Genomic DNA, 18,980 nt, shown 5'->3' with positions numbered 1-18,980 from the left:
ACCAGTTCATGTCTTCATGTATGTACTTTGGATAATGATGTCTATCACATTCCTCCATCATTGCTAACCCCCTGCCCCCTCCCTTCCCCTCCTACCCCTCTGCCCTATCTAGAGTTGTCAATTCCTCCCATGCCCCTCCTCCCTACCCCACTGTGGGAGAGCCTCCTTATATCAGAGAAAACATTCGCAATTTGTGTTTTGGGTATTGGCTAACTTCACTTAGCATTATTTTCTCTAACACCATCCATTAACCAGCAATTTCCATGATTTTATTCTCTTTTATTGCTGAGTAATATTCCAATGTGTATATATGCCACATTTTTTAATCCATTCATTTATTGAGGGGCCTCTAGGTTGGTTCCAAATTTTAGTTATTGTGAATTGTGCTGCTATAAACATTGCTGGTGGGAATGCAAATTGGTGCAGCCAATATGGAAAGCAGTATGGAGATTCCTTGGAAAACTGGGAATGGAACCAACTTTTGACCCAGCTATCCCTCTCTTTGGTCTATATCCAAAGGACTTAAAAACAGCTGATTTTAATTCTCCCACGGAATTATATAGCTGGATCATAAGTAGTATTATATTTAGTATCCTAAGGAACCTCTGTCCTGATTTCCATATGGCTGTACTAATTTATATTATCACCAACAGTGTGTGGGTGTTCCACTTCCCTCATATCCTCACCAGCAATCCTGGGCTGTGCAGAAGCTCTTTAAACTGATGCAGTCTCATTTGTTGATTCTTGCTATTATTTCCTGAGAGAAGACAAGAATTCTATTCAGGATGTCATTGCCTGTTCCAATGTCTTGGAGTGTTTCCCTGTGTTTTCTTCTAGTCGTTTGAAAGTTTCAGGTATTTTGTTAGGGTTTTTGATTCATTTTGAGTTGACATAGGTGAGAAATAGGGATCTAGTTGCAGTCTTCTACAGGTGAATGTTTACTTTTCCCAGCATTATTTGTTAAAAGGACTGTCTTTTCTCGCGGACTTGTTTTTATTACCTTTGTTAAGAATCAGATGGCTGCGTTGTGTGGGTTGGTTTCTGTGCCACCTATTCCATCTATTTGTTTACATGTCTGCTTTTATGCTAGGACCATGGTGTTTTTGTTACTATGGCTCTGTGGGATATTTTTAAGTTGAGTATCGTGAAGTCTGCAGCAATGCTGTGTGCTCAGGATTGTTTTTGCTATTCAGGGTCTTTTGTTCTTTGCAGATTTTTTTGTAGTTCTATAAAGCATGTTGTTGTTTGATGGTGCTTTCATGAAATCTCACTCATGAATTATTCATAAGAATGATAGAAAGTTCAATTTATAAAAGGATGAATAGAGATGCACTAGTCAGGCGTACTGACCATTCCCTACCATGGCCTCCTGGCTCCAGCAGTGTATTCCCTCCCTGCTCCCCTCACTGGGCCTCAGGGCTCTACACCTCTCCAATTTGGGGGCCATTGTGCCCTCTTTAGCCACAGGCTGGCCACCAGCAGATGTCCTAAGTTTGCTGCTGGCCAGGTATGAGTCCTGGAACAGGGACTACTCCAGAAAGTTAGGGCAAGGCAGGCAGGGTATGAGCCAACATCATGGCCCTGCTAGGCTGCTGGATTGGTGAGATCCAGTGGTTCATGTAGATATTACTCTTCATTTTGGCCCTGGTCATGGGGGGCCTCTACCTGATGCAGTGGGTGCTGGCCAGGGGGTGACTTGCTGCCACAACAGTGGGCAGAGCCCAAAGAGAAGCAGTGCCTGGAGTCAGATGGGCTGCTTTCTTAGATCCTGACTCTGAACAGCTGAAGAAAAAAGTGGAAGGCAGCCTGGATGGTCACCCTGAAACATGAGGTCAAAAGGAGAAGGGACCCCCTGCAGCTCTCCTTTCAGCAGGATCAGTGGCCACAACTCCAGGAACTGGTAGTTGGAGAAGTCTCCAGCATGGTCCAGTGAGCCCAGGAGAAGGTGGTGACCTGTAACATGGTAGGCAAGAACCATCAGTTCCTGGTCAGCGCAGCATCCTCAGCAGTGGGCTCAGACATCAGATGTATGACATGCAGCTCTTCCTGGAGCTCCAGGAAAGAAAGAAAAGAGAGAAGACATCAGATTAGGTGGTCCTGCATCCATGTACCAGAAGTGACCATCCAGATCCAGCCTAGAGCACCAAGGGAGGGCCAGGTGGGTGAGACAAATGCAATACTTGAAACCCTCAAGGATATTTTGAAAAACCTGGTGAGTTCTGCCTCTCTATCAGTGGTTCTGAGCACCACGCCTATAGATGTAAAAGAGGCTCAGAATCCACAGCACATTTCATGTAGTATTCAGGAATCCTGTCCTCCTAAACCTCCAAAGACTCATGAACTAAAACCACAGGTGAAGTGCTGAGAGAGCCATAGCCAAGAAGGAATGATGCATGGCATTTTTGGTTGAAAGGTGACCCCAGCAAGCCATTGAGATGATGATGATGATGTTAAGATTTGCATTCAATTGGAGTTTAGACCCCTGCTGTCTGCCTAGGCCTGCTACTTTGGAGCTCTCCCGGGACTCCCGATTCCGGAGGAGGGATTTTCTGTTGGTGTAGTGTGTCCTGGGGGAGGGCCGCATGCCTGGCATTCACGGGAGTTTTGGAAATAAAGTTTGTTCCTGCTTGAGTGGCTGGTGATTTTGTGCCCAGCCAGACTGCAGCAGTGAAGAATATCAGGGCCTCACTGCAAAATGATCTTGGTGCTTCAAGTACTATTAACCCTATGTGCATTGCCCAGCTAAATGATCCTGTCCAGAGATTCACCAGCACCCTAACCAAGAACACTATTCACCTCATTTGGAAGGAAGAGTTTCTTTTTGAGCTGAACACCAAGTACAGGGAGTTACACCTGCGGATTGCAGAGGACTGGTGGTCCTCAGAGGTCTGCTGGCCATGACCACTGTCTCTCTGGACCTATTCAAGAAGCAGTTTTCCAGGCTGCAGAACTTTTCACTGGCCCACCCTCATCAGCTTGGGGCTGGGATCAGTAGCTGAAGAGTTTCCTTACATAGAACCCAGTGACTTCAAATCTTGTCAAACCCCTCCCCCTGTTGCTGCTGCCAAGATAGAAAAGGACCACACTGTGATTCCATGTGGGACTGTGGTCACTAATGTCACTGCCATGAAGACCAAGCCTCACTGTAATATGGGGAGGCTGTCCCAGCTGAGCTCTGAGTCTCTGCTGAAGATGTCCATCAGGTGAAGGTCATCAAGAAGGACACTCCATTGAGGCCATCTTGTGTCATGGTATGCCTGTCAGCAAGATGTTCTCTTCTTCAGATACAGACCTGCTGGAGTTGAACAGCATCAATCAGATCACTAAAGTTGCCATCCAGCAGCTCACTGAATCTTCAAAGCTGAAACTCAAGTCTCCACCAAAAAAGAGCACTAACATCATTTTGGGGATTTTAAAAGGGGTCCGGCGGAACGTCGGAGGGAGAGACCACACAAGAGACTTACTCCATGCAATTGGCAAAAGGGTATTTATTGGGGATCCATTCCAGCGCGCTGGGACTCTGTGCCCACTCAAGAAGGAAGAGCAGCCCAGAGCCCAGAGCAAAGGTCAAGTAGAGCTTAAGTACACTTTTTGGAGAGGGCGGTGGGCTTTGCATACATCAGAACAAATCATCATGAGGCGCGGGGAAATTGAACAACAACTCTGAGACGTCATTGGCAAATTCATTGGCGGGAACAGCTTGGGCAGGGGTGATTGGTCATTCCTAAGCGGGGTACACATTCAAACTGATTGGTTTGGGCCCTGTGACAAACTGCACAGGGCCCTAGGCTAAATGGCTAGTAGGGTGTTGTCTTAACTATCTCAGGAATCTGGGTGTAACAGAGGAACTCAATAATACCTAATCTTTTACATTTTAATTCAAGCCTTCCAGCTTAGAAACTTTACCCTTTCATTCCCCACTCCTTTTTCTGACTACTTTTAATCTTAAAAGTAATGCATCATAATTATTGGGGAGTCTCATTTTTCATCTCTGTCAGTGGAGCATATTGCCTTCAGATTACCACGCGTTGTCCTGTGTTTCCTGGAATCATTTTTAGCATGGCCTCCATTTTAGATTTCACTCATTATTAGACCCCAATTTCACTACACTGACTACCTAGCTTTAAATCTAGCTTCATTTCTCCCTCTAATTTGGGAACTCCTTACTGCTGTGAGGAAGGGGGACGAAGATGATCTCTCTGGCTTCTTCAGGCTGAAAAGGGATGGTGTGGGGCAAGCAGTTTGGAGTCCCCCTTAAAAATATCGGGTCTATTGAGTGGTCCATGCTAAAAGTCAAATTGAGAAGTAATGGGCTGGAGGGCCATTCGAGTGATAGGTCGTCTATAAGAGAAAAAAGAATTCATTAGTACTGGAACCAGATTGATGCAGCAAGAAATGCCACAGCACAGAAATATGCCAATGAGTATAATGGCCAAGACAAAGATTAACAATGTTTTTCACCAGGAAATACAAAGAACCAGGAGCTAAAATACTGTCTCCATGACAAAGTCGCTGAGGACATGGCTTCTATCTGAGCATGTAAATCTTTAAGGATATTTGTCACATTGTCAGAAATGTCAGGGATGTCAACACAACAACTAACATTTAGGGTTACAGATGTCTTTTCCCTTAAGATATAGTCTAATAATTTAATGCCATCTGATCCTGCAAAATCCTTTTACTGTCCTCTGTGTCTAATAGAGAAATCTTTTATTCTGCTACTCAGGGCTGGATAACCATACTAGCAAACATCAAGCCTACCTGCGTTGGTTAGAAATAAAGGCCTTAGACTAAAACTACTCTAACAGTCCCTTTGACAGTTACCAGGCATTTCTGTCTAAGAATCTCTTTTGTAGCCTCCAGTCTACTTAATTATGGAAGTTACATTTAACAGGAATAGCTATGTTTTGGCTTCGACCGTCTTTGCTAAGTGTTTAATATGAAGCAAGTCAAACTGACTTTGTTTCCATCTATTATTAATAGTCAGTTGAATCTCCTGGGAGTCCTCAGGAACTTCACAGAAGCTTCTCAGTTCTGCTAGTGCCATTTGCGCTAGGATGGGTCCAGGCCTTGCTTGACCATGTGCCTTCCCTCAGAAGCATCAGGGATGTCTCCCTTCTCTGATGACCCTCCTCTTCACAGCAAATGCACTGATTGGCTTTCTGTCCTCCACTGGTCTCATTAATCTCCCTGATCAGGAGGTTATGTGGCCTAGAGTTGCAGAGCCCTTTGAAGAAGACCCTATCCCTGATTCAGACTGACTCAGAGGGCAAGAGCCAAATATTGGTTTTCTTGGACCCTTTAATTTAACTTTAATTTTAAAACTTAATCTTAAACATCCAGCAAATAAACTTCAACAGCCTTATACTAAGTACTGGGCTTTAGTACCTATCTCTCTATTCTGTAGGTGATAACTCCTTATCTTAAGCCAGGTTGTGAGTTCTTAAAGCAGTACCTCTTTAAAACATTAACAGGCAATCCTTAGACCATCTAAAAGCAAACTACAAAACAAAACTAACTAGGATAAAAACATATTTAGTTTATGTAATAGCTACCTTGAATTCTGGCAGAGTTATACATTGTAATCCCCTGTTTGAGATCCTGGCAATTGTGACAAAAACCAACTTTTGGACACAACCTTAAATGCACAGAAATCTGGCCTACTTCTTTCATAGTCACTTTCACATACAGTGAGATGGGACATAGAGCCTTATCTCAAGGTGGGGCTCTTCATGCAGTCTCTCTTGGCAGATACAGACACACTTGACAGAAACAGTCTTAAATACTATAGTTCTGAAGCTGATCTTTGCTTTTTAGACATCATTTTACAAAGCCTACATAAATTGTTGTGAACTTGAGCAAACACAACATAATATCACATCTAAAACAAGAATTAAAGAAAGGCCGAAAGCTTTTAACCTTTTGTAGAAAAGTAGAAAAGTACTTCTGTGTTTTACAATAAAACCTTTACCCAGATTAGGCTCTCATTAACTTAAAAATACATTCAAATTGTGTCTCAGTGTAGAAAGCAACATAGAACTTTATATATCTTACTGATAACAAGTCCAGTTATAGAACACAAATGATATAATTGAATCTCCAACATGTTTTTTTTTTTTCTTTGAACCTAAAATTACCATACAACTTTAGAACACCAGTTTGTAAAGCTTCTACCTTACAGACTTGTATACCTGGAAGATATGAACACATTAGTAACATCACAATTGCATTGATGATTTTATGCTAACCAAGTTTGGCTTTTAAAGAAATAACATAGCACAATTCTCTAAAACAATAGCACTTGTTTAATCAGCTGTTTAATTTCTGAAAGATTACCTGTTCTAAAACTTACACTTATAACCAACTTACACAGACTTTCTTTATCACTTACTTAAACCCTCTTATTTACTTAAACTCTTATCGAGAAACACATTTTCCCTCTATTAAATCCATACCTAGAACCTTCTAGTTTCTCTTTTTCATCTGTTAATGTCCTTCTGTTCACATCTTGAAACAATACTTGCAAACTTTTGAATTTAAGCAGAGTTAACATCTTATTAGGGCCTTTTTGAACACCTAGAGAAACTTATAAGTTTAATTTTAAAGACATCTTTACTTTTATCTGTTTACCCAATCTAAATTGAACCATTTGAATCACGTGAATTAAAGATATTTGGATCCATTTTTAATTTTTCATGAGCGCTCCTCATCTGTCAGTTGTCATATCACTGCAGGATATATGGACATACACACATACAGACATACCGGCATACAACACATAACAAGAGTTTGCACACATAACAATAGTGAAGGCCTTGTAGCTTTTCGCAGATAAAATCTCCATTGCAATGTTCCAAAAAACTCTACTGATCAGAAAAACATTAACCTAGGTCTGTAGGATCAGAATCACAAGCTCAAAAAAAAAAAAAAAAAACAGAATCTAAGAAAAAGAAAGAGTCCTAAAAAAAGATGACTGGCCAGTAGTTAGTAAATACCATACAATTTACTTTTTGGTTTGGTCTAGTTTGAGTTCAGATAAAAAGACACTTTTACACTTTTTTTTTTCCCTTGGGCCTGAGCTCCAAGCTGCTTCTGTTTGCATATCAGCTTAACCCCTGGCTAAGGTCTGGAAGGAGCAGGGAAAAACTGCTATTTTGAGCAGACACTTTAGGCCTAAGACATTTTAACCTTAAATTATATTTCCAGGTTTGGATGTTGAAAATTATGATACAAATTTAAGAAGCAATTCCCAAAATTTTATATCTTTTTACACTAGAAAAATTTGCTCACATAAAACTAGAAATAGGATCTCTACCATCAGAAGAAATTTCTTTAGGTCCTCTAAGCCACTTTCCTTGTTCTGAAGTTCCTAGAGTAGCATTAAGTTACATTAAATTTGCCTGAAAAATTTTAAAAAGAGAACCACACACTAACATGCATATCTGAAATTAAGCTTTGATAATTTCCAAGACTGTTATTATTTAATTATCTAATGTCATTTTAATAAGCCAGACCAACATTGTAATTTAACATATTTTTCCCTAAATCTTACACACAGAGAAACAGATACCAAATCATAATTTACTATCCTTGCCCAAATCAATGCACTGTATACCTAGTGAAATCTCCTTAGGCTACCCAGTTCAAAAATTGATGAAAAAATAAAACTGAATGTTTGGGAGTTACTTGCCAACTTGGAAGTAGAGTTCTTTTAATTTTCTATCCTAAGTATTTAAGTTCTCTGGCATGAATTGTCTGAAACCACAAACTAAACAATTACCTAACCCTAACTTTTAACTGTAAGATTATACAATGCTTCAAACTCATTTAGATACCAGATGTTACAATGAAACGTCTTTTAGACACACATTTAGCCTAGATTATCCCCAAGAAACAATCTATAATAACCTTTATAACAGACCAGATAAGGAAAAAAAAAAATCTTTCCAGGTTTTGAACTTCCATTTAATTATGACTCCTATCAGTGTCACCTTAGATTTCCCATGAGTGGACAAGATGTCCTCACATAGGGGCTGCCAATGTCTCGGCTTGGCACCGAATCATGAGCCACCACACACCTTGTAGATTCAAACAGCAATCCTTTATTCCCGAACTCACACTGGCCTCTACACAAACAGGTTCTGGGGAAATCCATGTTCTGCCACCAATTCACCTACTCCATGAGGCTTTTTCCCACTCCCATTTTAATCTCACCAGAACTCAATGGGAACAAGCAGCAGGAGCACCCTAATCCCAGCAACAATAATCTTTAACCTTCATCTTCCTTAAAACCCCTGTTGTCTTAAACCGGGAACACCCTAAACCCAAATTATCTTAAACCCGCATACTTCCTAAAACCTGCAGGATACACCCTAATCCTGGATCCACCCTGGTCATTGAGCAGGGTCATCTTTCTCAAACACACATGCAAGGTCAAATTCTCAGTGTGACTGACTTACTGCATTTAGGTGGAGTAGTAATCCTTACAGTGCAGAGAAAAAAATGAGGAAATTTCCCCAAAGCGAAAAAGGCTCTGGCAGCTGCTGGGAATTCCTCAGTTTTCCCTTTCACTTGCAAGATTAGCTTTCCTCCAGTTTGGTTTGACCTTAGGCACTAGGCATATTTTTTTTTCTAACTTTTTAGTAGCCAGCTCCCAAAATGCTCATCCTCTGCTTGCAGTTATTTTGAGTGCTAGGCTTCCCCAAGAAAGCAAAGTGGGGATTTCTTAAAAGCCCCCTTGGGAGTGTCAAACTTTGTGACTGAAAATTTGATTCCCATCCCCCAAAGCCAATTAACACCAATTTAATCAGCAGGCATCTCTATTTTCACTCAAGCCAACTAAGGGAGGGAAAGAAAACATTGTTTTCCTAATTTTGTTTAACAAAGGGGAGCAAAGTTTACCACCCACCTTGGGGCTGTATTCCCAAGCAATGAAGGACTCAGACTCTGGGGACCTGGTCCCTTCTGCCTCCACAAGGGAGGGAAAGGGCCGGGTGCCCCTAGCCACCTTCCCCCACTCACCAGGTGGTCAGAGGGAGGGGGCAGTCCCTTGCTGACTCCATCTCTGACCCACCCACCCCACTCTGGTGGAAATGGTCGCCAGCAGAGGAGGGGGAGGGGTGGTTCCCGCCGACCTTACCTCCAACCCCGCCCACTAGAGCACCCCCCCCCTCCGGGGGAGAGGAAACAGTGAAGGGGCGGAAAGGACAGGTGGGTGGAGGGGCCAGGAGGAACAGGGACAGGACAGATCCGCCCTAACACTGGGTGAAATCCTCCCAGCAAACTCCGCAGACCCCACCCATGCAGGAAGAGATTTGCAGAGGTCCTGAAAGGTTAGAAGCCATGATCTAGATGGCCATGCGGCCCTGGCTGAAAGACAATATCTCTGACTTTGCAGATTAAAGAGAGAGATGGAGGGACTCTCCTGGGGGCCATTCAACTCCGAGGGTGGGCCATTCTGAAAGGCAGAGAGACAATACAAACGTAACACAAACACGGACACACACAATAAACGTTTAACATGAGTTCAGAGTCAAAGATTAAAGACAGTAAACTCAACCCAGACAGTAAACAAAGAGTAGCCGGCATAACCAGACGGGTTGGCAGCACCGATGGGGGGGCCTTTTCGCCCCCCCCAGATGAGGGCACCTTCGTCCCTCCCCAAGTCCTCCAGGGCGTCCCTCTGGAGAACATGGCCTGTGACTCCAATGACACGTCTGTCCGCCACAGCCAGCCACAGTCAGGGAAAACTCACGTTTTCCACTGGAAACCACACGCTACCAACCCAAAACCAGAAAGGCTCTGAGACCTCACAGTCTCTGGGGGCTCATGCCTGCCATTGAGCCAGAAACCAAACCCGAATGCTCTCTGGGAGCTCATGCCTTCCATTGAGCCAGAAACCGAACCCGAATGCTCTCTGGGAGCTCATGCCCGCCATTGAGCCAGAAACCGAACCCGAATGCTTTCTGGAGCTCACGCCCGCCATTGAGCCAGACACCAAAACCCGAGCGATCGCAAAAGAGCGATCGCAAAAGACAGATGCTCTCTGGGAGCTTATGCTCTCCACTAAACCAGAAATTGAACCCGAGCGATCACGAAAGAAAAACAAGGAGGAGAAAAGGAAAAGAAAAGAAGAAAGAGGGGAGGGAGGGAGAGAGAGAGAGTGAGAGAGAAAGAGAGAGAGAAAGGCGCCTTACTTACCCCCTGAAGCAGTCCGTTGTTAGGGTCTCCCTGTCCGGTGATGCCAATGCACCAAATGTAAAGGGGGTCCGGCGGAACGTCGGAGGGAGAGACCACACAAGAGACTTACTCCATGCAATTGGCAAAAGGGGATTTATTGGGGATCCATTCCAGCGCGCTGGGACTCTGTGCCCACTCAAGAAAGGAGAACAGCCCAGAGCCCAGAGCAAAGGTCAAGCAGAGCTTAAGTACACTTTTTGGAGAGGGCGGTGGGCTTTGCATACATCAGAACAAATCATCATGAGGCACGGGGAAGTTGAACAACAACTCTGAGACGTGATTGGCAAATTCATTGGCGGGAACAGCTCGGGCAGGGGTGATTGGTCATTCCTAAGTGGGGTACACATTCAAACTGATTGGTTTGGGCCCTGTGACAAACTGCACAGGGCCCTAGGCTAAATGGCTAGTAGGGTGTTGTCTTAACTATCTCAGGAATCTGGGTGTAACAGAGGAACTCAATAATACCTAATCTTTTACATTTTAATTCAAGCCTTCCAGTTTAGAAACTTTACCCTTTCAGGATCTCCAAGATCTCACATCATGCCCTACACACAGGCAGATGAATGCCAGCAACAGGCTTTGACGTGATTGTTTCAAGATTATAGAAAGCAACTATACAGGTATGTCCAGGATCCTGTGTATCTAGGAGTTTTCCTCTATTTTGCATTAGATGACTGCCAATTTGTTAAGTGTTGATTTTATTTATTAGTACATAAAAATTACACAGAATAGTGGTTTCATTGTGGTATGTTTGTATATGCACATTATAATTTCATAAATTTAAATCCTCAGTACCCTCTTTTCCTCCTTCCTTCTCCTCCCCTCATTTCCTTCCTCTTCCTTATTATTCTCCCTTCTATTTTCATGAGTTCTCTTTTTTTTCTTACTATATTCCACATTTGAGAGAAAACATGATTCTTGACTTTCTGAGTCTACTTTCTTTTGTCTAACAAAATGCTGTCCCATTCCATCCATTTTCCTGCAAATGACATAATTTTGTAATTCTTTATGGCTGAATAAAACTTCATTATGTCTATATATCACATTTTCTTTATGTATTCATCTACTGACTGATACCTAGGCTGGTTCCTAACTTGGTAATTCATACAGTAATTCACAGTTCACAATAGTGAGTAATGCTGCTACAAACATGAACAGGCCTGGATCACTATAATATGCTGACCTTAATTCTTTTGGATAAATACTGAGGAGTAAATGGTATAGCTGGATGATATGATGATTCCCTTCCTAATCTTGAGAGGAATCTCCATAATGATTCCCATAGTGGCTATACTAATTTACATTCCTACAAACTGTGTATGAGAGTTCTTTCCTCCCCCCCCATTCTGCTAGCATTTATTGTTATTTTTATTTTTGATGGCTGTCTTTCCAAATGGAGTGAAATCTCAGTGTAGTTTTAATTTCCATTTCCCCGATGACTATAGTTGTCTCAAGGCAACTATATTTTTAAATGTGTTTTATAAATATATATTTTTAATTTTTTATAAATACACAAACACATTTTTAAATATAATTTTTGACAATTTTTTACTTTTTTGAGAAATGTCCGTTTATCTTTTTTTTGCCCACTTATTAAAATGGGTGTTTTGATATTAAGTTTTTTTAGTTCTTTGTATATTAGAGATATTAATCTTTTGCCAGAAGAATAACTGGCAAAGATTTTCTTCCTTTCTGTAGATTCTGTTCTTGTGCAATGAATTGTCTCCTTTGCTGTCTCCTTTGATGTTTTAGTTTGATGCCATCTAAATTATTGCTCTTATTCACTGAGTTGTAGAAATCCTGTTAAGGGAATCATTGCCTATACTTGTATGTTGTAGCTTTTCCTTTTTACTCTTCTGTCAGTTGCAGTTTCTGGTCTTATTCCTAGGTCTTTGGTCCAATTGAGTTGACTTTTGTACAGAGAGAGAGATAGGTATGTATTTTCAATCTTATGAATATCCAGTTTTCCCAGCATCACTTGTTAAGGAGGCTGTCTTGTCTCCAATGTAACTTTTTGGCACATTTGTCAACCAGATTTCTGTAGCTGTGTGGGTTTGTTTCTGTGTCTTCTATTCTGTTTCATTGGTCTGTGTGTCTCTATGCCAGTACCAAAGTGATTACTATGACTATGTAGTATAATTTAAAGTCAGGCATTGTGATACCTCCAGCTTTAATCTTTTTGCTCAGATTTTCTATGACTATCCAGGTCTTTTGTTCTTCTGGATAAATATAAGGATTTTTTTTCTAGTTTTGAAAAGAAATTGGTATTTCTATTGCACTTGCATTGGATCTGCAGATTGATTTTGGTAATATGGCCATTTTAACAATATTAAATCTCCCTAACCATGAACATGGGAGGTCCTTCTATCTTTTGGTATCTTTTTCAGCTGGATTTTTTTTTCATTTTTTTTGTAATTTTTTCTTATAGAAGTTTTTAACCTTTTTTGGTTAAATTTGTTGCTAACTATTTTATGTTCTTGGAAGCTATCATTAATAAAAAATTTTTCCTGATTTCTTTTTCAGCAGATTCATCACTACTGAATAGAAAAGTGATTGATTTCTATATGTTGATTTTGTATCTTGTTAATTTTCTGAGTTTATCAGCTTTAGAAGTTTCCTGGTGGAGCTTTTCAGATCTTCTAAGTTTAGGTTAATATCATTGCAGACAGGGGTAATTTGACTTTCTTCCTTTCTATCTGAACCACTTTTATTTCCCTTTCTTGCCTAATTGCTGGGGTTAAAGTTTCATGAACTATATTGAATAGGAGTGGTGACAGTGGACATCCTTGTCTTGTTCCTGATTTTAGAAGAAATCCTTTCAGGTTTTTCCTATTCAGTGCAGTGTTGACATTGTGCTTGTCATATATGGCCTTGATATGGTAAGGACTATCACCAGTGTGGCCAGGAACACCAGCAGTGTCAGCCCAACATTGTGCACATCTTGAGCAGAGGATGGTCACCTCAAGTTGGCTGACACAGTGACTTCAGCATTGGTTGCCAGGTGCTGCAGGGCACTGCTACCCCCTCATCTCTCTGGAGAGCCCAGAACCATGGCACCTGGAGACCTATGACAGCAATGCCCTTCCATGGTGAACACAGCACATCTGAGGAGAGGGGGTGAGCACTGGAACACCTGGCAGCCACAAGGCCCTGAATGCCACTGCTGGAGGATCCCCTGGCCTCCAGGGACACCAGATGTCAATGTCTCCTGGAGGCTGCTGCAGCAGCTTCTTTAGCCCACAGTATGTTATATTTCTATTCTTGTTTGAGTCAGAATTTTTCAGTTTCTTCTCAGAATCTTTTGTTGATCAAATCATCATTAAAATGTGTATTGCTCAATCTCCATGTCTTTGTATAGTTTCTGTGGTTTTCTACTTGCTGTTAATTTTTAATGTCTTTCCATTATCATTAGAATAGGATACATGGAAATATTTCAATATTTTCATTATCTGCTAACACTTGCTTTATTGCCTAAAATATGATTTATTTTGGTGAAAACTGAAAAAAAAAGTGTATTCAGCAGTTGTTAGATGAAATATTCTGTAGTATCTTTGTTAACTTTATGTCTGGAAGACTTATCTATTAGTGAAAGAGATACATTGGAATCATCTGGTATTATTATACTGGGGCCTATATGAACCTTTATGTTGCATAGTGTTTTATGTTATTAGGTATACACATCTTGGGCAGGCCAGCATGGTGGCTTCAATGGTGGTTTTCAGGTCCCGCAGGGCACTGATACCCTCTCATCTCTCTGAGAAGCCCAGGACCATGGCATGATTTTTTTCCTTTACGAGTATGTGGTGACCTTCTTTTTCTCTTCTATTTTTTGCTTGAAATGTGCATTGTTGGATATGAATAGATATTCCTTCTTGCTTTCAGATGTCATTTACATGAAATGTCATTTTTCATTCTTTTTCTTTTAGCCTGTGAATATCCTTGACCATAAATGTGTTTCTTGCAGGCAATGGTAATTGGGACTTGTTTTTTTAGTTCCATCTCACAATCTATGTCTATGATTTGTAAAAATGAGACCATTTATATTCTCTATGTCTATTTTTTGTAGAAATGAGACCATTTATATTCAGCGTTATTATAGGAGGAATGTGTTATTTCTTGTCATTTTGATTTACATTTAATGTTTGCTTCTATCCTAATTGTTACATGTTCAATCACACTTCTAATGTAATTTATTCTTATCCAAGATCTCTCAGTTGTTTTTAATCTTCTATATGTAGAATTCTTCTAAGTATCTTCTACAATGCACCCATAGTAGTAATGATTTTTTTTTCATTAATGCTCATCTTAGTAGATGTTTATTTCTTCTTCATTTCTGATACTACCATTCTGGTGGTTTATTGGAGATAGTGATCTTAGTTGGCTGTTATTTTCTTTCAGAATTTGAAATACATTATTCCAAGTCCTCCTGGACATTAGGGTTTCTCTTAAGAAATTGACTGTTGGTTTTTCTGTAAATGTGACTTGGCTTTTGAAATTCTAGTATCTGTTAAAATCCTTTCTTTGAACTAAAATTTTGACATTGTAATTATAATAGGGTGTGAAAAAGAAGAAGTTCTTTTCTGGTCTGGTGTATTTGAGGTTCTAAATGCTTCTGGTGTCAGGAGGTTCATCTCATTCCCAAGGCTTCAGGTATTTTTCTGCTGTTATATCACTGTCATGATCTTGTATCTCTGATCCTTCTATAATGTCTGAGCATTAAGTTTGATCTCTTAATATTGTTTCAGAGTTCTTGTAAATTATGATTGTAGTTTCTTATTATTTTTAAATACTGTCTGAATGTTCTTATTATTTTTAAATACTGTGTGATGTCCACATGATCTTCAAGCTATGAAATTCTGTCTTTTACTTAATCTAATATATTGGAAACACATTCAGTTCAGTTTTTTATTTGATTAATTGTGTCTGTCATATCCAAGATTTCTTTAGTTCTTTTTCAATATCTCTATCTCACCATTGAATTTTTTATATCCTCTTGTACTGATGTGCTTAATTCATTCAATTTTTTGCATCATCTTAAAATTCATTAATTTAAAAAAAATATATTAGATGTTGATGGGCCTTTATTTTATTCATTCATTGAGACTGGAAACCAGTACATGCAAGGCAAGGGCTCTACTGCTGAGCTGCACTCCCACCCCCCAGATCCATTAATTTTTGAATAATACATTTTTTAATCCAGTATTTCATCCTCTTTGATACTTTTGGAGTTTGTTGGTGTATTACAGACCTTAAGAGGTGTCTTATTACATTGTTATTTGTTTGTTTTTTTAATATTTATTTTTAAGTTGTAGTTGGATATAATATCTTTAATTAATTCATTTATTTTTATGTGGCACTGAGGCTCAAACCCAGGGTCTCACCCATGCTAGGCAAGCATTTTACCACTGAGCCACAATCACAGCCCCTACATTGTTTTTTGCTATCACTTGTATTCTTATTTTGAGATTTGTATATCTGATAGTCTGGGATTTTCTTCCACTTTTATTTGAGGATATTCTTAAGCCCAGCTTTCTCTTAGCAAGATATTCTAGGATATCAGGTTGTTGTAGATTGTTGAATATATTTCTCAGTGGTTTTTGTCATGTAATTACTCTGCTAATTTTTTGTGATTATTAGTCATCAAAGCAAACATTCAAGGTTGTGTAGTATGCCAGAGCTTGAGAATTCCCCTTTCTCTGTAGATTTCACAGGATCTTTCTAGTAGACCCGACAATTATGTTGCATATATCAGGGTATAGACATACCCTCCATGATTGCTCCTCTACATTTGACAACTCTGTATATTCTAAGAGTGTATAGGAGTGTCTTATGTTGAGGTCTTTCTGTTATTTCTCTCTGCTGTGGCTGTGTGATAAGCAAGAATTATATAAACTAACTAGTTTTAAAAGATGGCAAAAATACATTTCATTAATAAGGAAGAAAATGGGAAAGGAAAGCAAGAGAAATGTACCCTTAGAGAGAGCAAAGGCTGGGCAGATGATGCAAACCTTACTCTTGTATTGCTTGACAGACTGCTGCTGGAGTGGCCTAGATTCAAAGCTTATTTAAATAGCTCTTGATTATTCAGCCTCACAAGGTAGGATTGAATGGTAAGTACTGTCTGTTGAAGTTTGGTTAGGACAGACTAGACTGATGCATCCCCAGATTGGGGCTGATATTGAATTCTAAATGGGAAACTCTGGTGGCTGACGTCAAACTCTGTGTTGAACTTTTTTGGGTGGAGTCTACTACTCTGAAATTAGGAGAACACACCCCTAGGGCCTGGCAGATGCTCTAGGGTCTGTATCTCAGGTGACTTCTGAGAATTCTACTTATAGAATCTCCTGGGTGGAGAGGTTGTGATAGGTCTTGGGCATTCCACCATCAACTATGGCCTTTCAAGGCTCAGTCCTCAAATGCAATTATGTCCACCTGTTTAGCTCCCAAATCCTCCTCAGCTGATTGTGCAAGCCATCAGACTGAAAGGGAAAGCAAGTTTCTCTCCACTCCAAATCTCTGACCTCAGTCCCCTTTGATTTCAATGGATTTCTGCCAGGTGTACCCTGGCCACATGATAGGAGTTGGCAAGGACAGTCTGGCAATATTTGGTGTGATCTCCCTGGTTCCTGCAGCAGCACTAAGCAATACATCAACAAATTTGATACACATTTTTGAGAAAGCTACCCTGGCTGCATGTGGAGAGTGGGTGGCATCAAAAGTAGATGCTCGTATCTCCAGTTGATGTCAAGAACAGGTCACTTGGATTTGGATGATAACAGAGGAAAAATACTTACATGGCTGGATTGGAAGCAGCCTTAGAAGAGGACTGGAATAACTGGCTATTGGGAGACAAAGATGTCAGGAATTCTACTGGGTCTGCCTTAGACTACTGGTGAGATAATCATACCCTACACACAAAGGATCAGGTGTGGGATCGTTTGTTTGATTTTACACCTGGTATGTTTTTGGTGTACTTGAGGATTCATAATGAGGCTGACAAATTCAAAGCTGGGACTGGGTCTGTAACTATCATTCTCTTCATAGGTATTAACAGAAGCCACTGGCATGAGAAAATGGATTATTAGATTTTAAAATGAAATCTATATCCCCTTCCAGGTGATGATTTTGGGGATAATCTTGAAGTATAAGTAAATGTATAATTGTAAGGCAATATTACAGATGAATATTAACATTTAGGCTAAACATGAAATTATGTTTTAACATTTAGCCTAAACATGAATTTGCATTTGAATAACCAAGTTGGCTTTCTAGCATATTCTAATTAGTTATATAATTATATACAATTTTTTTAAAGAGAGAGTGAGAGAGAAGAGAGAGAGAGAGAGAGAGAGAGAGAGAGAGAGAGAGAGAGAGAGAGAATTTTTAATATTTATTTTTTAGTTCTCGGCGGACACAACATCTTTGTTGGTATGTGGTGCTGAGGATCGAACCTGGGCCGCATGCATGCCAGGCAAGCGCGCTACCTCTTGAGCCACATCCCCAGCCCCAATTATATACAATTAATTATATATTCCACATAGCTCCTCTGAACCAGAGTCAATTTGTAGAGAACTTCCTTTGTTTCCTTTCATTAAAAAGTAACACTGCATGAAGCCAACTTTTATTCCAGAAGAAAACTTCTCTAGGTTCCATCCCCAAGATCCTTTGCTTTATCTTTCCATCTTGGGCTGGTTTATGACAGCCATTACTTTCTAAACAGTTATGTCAAGGTTGACTGCTGGCTCTTCCCACACTTATTGAGTATGTGAACTTTCACGTAAGTGCTCAATCAGCATATAACAAAGATGTTTAATCATCCCAAAGTAATGCTTTGGATTACTTAATAATCAAGAAATTCAAGAAAAATCAAAGGAAGTTCTCTACAAATTCATTATTGCAACAGCTGGAATTTTTAATTTAATGCCTGGAATGTATTGCAAGAAATGTCCTTTTAAAGAATCATACTACCTTGTTATATTAATGCTTACACTGTGAAATCCAGCCAGATGGCAAACAGAAAACAAAGAATGCAGGAAGGAAGCATTAAGAAACAGAATACAAAATAAAGTGACACAAGTATATCCAAACACATTTGACATTCATCATTGTGTGATAAACTTCTCTAATAAAGCAAAGAATCTATAGTTAATAAAGTTACATAAAGGGGCTTAAGAAGTCTGCAGGGTGCAGACAAGTGGTAAACCAGGCCTTCTATAGCCTTCCATGATTCTTTCTGTTTACCCCTAAAATCAGCTTTGCCTATTTCTTATACATACATGGGTTATTCATCTTAAAATTAACATCAGTAAAATTGGTTAGATACTCAAATAAACCTGATATATCTGGGAAGAAATAAGACACCAAATATCAAAAGTATAATCAATGATTTGGTCTTACTCTAATCAGTTGAGGAGATGTCCTTAGCTCAGAATTGCTTAGGTAATTGTAGTTTTTGTCCCCCATGAAAGCAATAATCTAAATGAGATTTCTTAGATGAGTTTAAATGTTATTTCAGTTTCTGATGTTCTGTCCTTACTATAGGGGACAATGCAGCACTCAGTGTAGGTATGGCACATAGTGGTTGATGAGTATGTCTGTTGTGTCGAATGAGCTAGAAAGAGCTTCTTAGAGGTCTAGAGAAGCATATGTTTGCTCATATTAATAATTTTTCAAAAATTAAATAAGATTAGGGGAGTAGGTCTCTTTATAGCTCCCTCTTCTAAAAAGGATAGAATATGACA

At 39.9% G+C, this 18,980-nt stretch overlaps 1 pseudogene; it reads left to right on the top strand.

Annotated features, from left to right (window-relative positions):
• Positions 1-1,960: 1,960 nt before the first annotated feature.
• LOC144369653 (C2 domain-containing protein 2-like) overlaps positions 1,961-18,980 on the top strand; it is a 30,564-nt pseudogene continuing 13,544 nt past the window's right edge.

This window comes from Ictidomys tridecemlineatus, chromosome 13 (assembly GCF_052094955.1).
Source record: "Ictidomys tridecemlineatus isolate mIctTri1 chromosome 13, mIctTri1.hap1, whole genome shotgun sequence".
In the NCBI taxonomy this organism is placed as follows: Eukaryota; Metazoa; Chordata; class Mammalia; order Rodentia; family Sciuridae; genus Ictidomys; species Ictidomys tridecemlineatus.
Note: the sequence above shows the minus strand (reverse complement) of the source record. Positions and strands in the feature narration are given on the sequence as shown.